A 2,820-nucleotide genomic window follows, 5' to 3' on the forward strand; every position below is an offset into this window, starting at 1 on the left:
AGCCTTTCCTGATTTCCTCTGCTGATTTAGGTGCTCAGCATTGTGTTCCCTTGAGCTTTGTGTAAATGAAGCCATCGAAGCAGTCATGGAGAAGCAGAAATACTTGTAGCTCTTGACTGGACTTGGAGCTCCTTGGGGTTGATGATCATAGCTTTTAATTTGTTGCCTCCATAAACTGTCAGTGATTTGGTATATAGAAGTTCCATGAAGCGGACAGCCAGGACTCCAAGATGGCATCAGTTGTACCACTGAAGGAGAAGAGGCTCCTGGATGTCTAATTAGGGGAGCTGCCAAGCTGGATACTGATGCGGGATTTCACCCCAAAGGCATTGCTGGAGCGTTTCAAAGAGGTTACTACCGGTGTTACAACAAGTACATCAGCGTGAAGAAAGGGAGCGTCGCGGGGCTTTCCCTGGTGCTGGCAGCTTACGTGCTTTTCAACTATTGCCGCTGTTGCAAGGAGCTCAGACATGAGCGGCTGTGCAAGTACCACTGAAGGAGGCGCGCTTTGCATTCCCGACCAGGACCTTTGCCCTGCACCCCCGAATCCTTACACATCCTACTAGAGAATCACCACCCAATAAAAGATGACTGGTAAAAAAAAAAAAAAAAAAAAAAGGAAGTTCCATGCATGAATTAAGGAAAGATTGCCAAGGTACTGCCCAGTGAATCTTGAAAAGCAGTTCTTTTCCAAGACAGACATCTCTAAATCCAGCAAGTTAACACAGGAGAATGGAATGGCTTTGGTGAAGAAGCTCAGCATCTCAGTGGAAAGTGAGCCGAACTGCCTGGTTCACCTCTGTGCTTGTTGCTTTCTCTTGTATGTTGTTTTATGTACAAAGTCACCTGAAGGAAGGCTCTACCCAGGATCACCTCCACTGCCAGGGTGACTCTTCTGGAAGTCAGCCGAGGATCCGGATGGTGCAGGACCTCGTGCTCGTGGCTCCTCTGTTAAATGTGTTTCAGTGTATTTTGCAGAGCTTCTCCTAGGAGACTGGCTGCCTGCCCTGATGTGTCAGAGCTCCTGCCAGGGCCCCAGATTCGGGCTTTCTTCGGAGTCCTCTGGGGAGGGACAGTTTTATTACCAAGACATGTGATGTTCCAATCCATCCGGCTGCGTTTTGTAGTGAAATGTTGTCTTGTCTTGGTGCCTCACATTACAGGGTTGTCATTTTCTCTGGATTTGGGGGCAGCTGTGTCGTCCCTCCTTGGGCATGTCAATATTGTGGCCTGTGGCCAGTTTGGGTTGAGCTGAGTGGGGAGGACTCTGTCCCCACTCTGCAGGCTGCCCTTGGGAATGAAAATCTTCAGTCCTCAGAATGCACCCCTGCCTTAGCCACAGTGGGGACGCGAGAGGAAACTGTCCTGGGTACTGGCCCCGGTGAGATCTGAGAGGCCTGAGGAGGAGGGAGCCTGTGTTGGGATGGGGTTTTCCTCCCTCCTGGGGACATGATCCGGCTCACTCAGCCCCCGGGAACTGAATGCCTCTAAACTTGAAGAGTGTGGCAAACTGTAGAGCATGCAGAGCTGAATTAGAATCCTGTTTCTGGCACTTACTCTAGGACTTTGAACAAGTTGCTGAGCCCTTCAATTTGGTTTTTATGCTTAAAAAAACAGGGTGGGTTGCTGTGAGATCAAATGTGATACGTATCTGGAGCTCAAGAGTTAGCACTCCCGACTGTGAGTGTCTGTTCTTCTAATTATAAATATGCATTCTTCAATACATTTGAGAAATACATCGAGGCACAGAAAGGGAGAGTGATTTTTGTTTTTTGCATCCTGGACTAGATTCTGCTTAGAAACTAAATCTGCCGTCAAAGAACAGAGACTGGCCATCCCCAAGGACATGCGATGCAATTGTCTGGACTGGTAAGGCTCAGCCCAGAGAGGAGCCCAGCGTGCACGAGTGTGACTGCGCAGCTTGGGAGAGATGTCACTCTCAGGCTGACAAGCATTTTAGTCTGTTTATTTAGAAGAATCATCCTTTCTTACTGCACCAGGTCAGACCCTATACCTGAGAAGAAATTAGGTCATCATGTCTTGATTTCTGATTTTAATGCCATTCTTTGATTTCTCCTGTAAGTGAGCTGCCCCTACTGGTCCCTTTCATTTACTTTAAAATTTTTTCTTGCCATAAGTCTCACACACAGACACACACACACACACAGACACACACACACACACAGACACACACACACACACACAATGGCTGCAATGACTAGTGTCACACTGGCTCAGTGATGTCTCCGGGCTGCATGAGAAATTGTAATCTACTCCCTTCTCCAAAGCATCTGCTCGGGGACTCTTTGGAAAGGGTGGAGGGGGCAGGACACCTGAGTTCTAGTTCTTATTTTGCCCCCAACCACCTGTATGATTTTGGTGAGTCACTTGCCCTCTATTTGGCTTAGTTTCCAGGCTTCTTTGGAAATTGGTGAGGACCAGCCTTGCTTACCTCCCAAGGTGGCTGTAGAAATAAAAGCAAATAATGTAGACATGAAGGTGTTGTTCTGAGAATACCATGGGGCATTTTATGACTAAGAGTAGAGGTGAGTGGGGGTGGTCTTTTCCTCTCCTTTCCATTAGCAAGCTATTTAATGATCACAACCATGAAGAAATAACCTAGCAGCACAGGGGAGAAACAGGTCTGTTAAAGTGATTCTCATAGATGTTGTCCTGTCCATTTCCAGAGGTCCTTAGCAAAGACTTTGAAGTCGGTTTAACACTTCACACCTGCTCTGCTGTCAGGTGTTGGGCTAGGGGCTGCTCAGATTTGAATTTCCCAAGTCTGTGAGTCACTTTATTCCTTTGGCTCTTAGATGA

The 2,820-nt window shown here is 47.5% G+C and overlaps 1 pseudogene; it reads left to right on the forward strand.

The window, feature by feature from the left end:
• Window positions 1-224: 224 nt before the first annotated feature.
• LOC105061892 (ATP synthase F(0) complex subunit f, mitochondrial pseudogene) lies at window positions 225-871 on the forward strand (annotated as a pseudogene).
• Window positions 872-2,820: the final 1,949 nt, after the last annotated feature.

Source organism: Camelus bactrianus, chromosome 4, assembly GCF_048773025.1.
Source record: "Camelus bactrianus isolate YW-2024 breed Bactrian camel chromosome 4, ASM4877302v1, whole genome shotgun sequence".
Classification (NCBI taxonomy): domain Eukaryota; kingdom Metazoa; phylum Chordata; class Mammalia; order Artiodactyla; family Camelidae; genus Camelus; species Camelus bactrianus.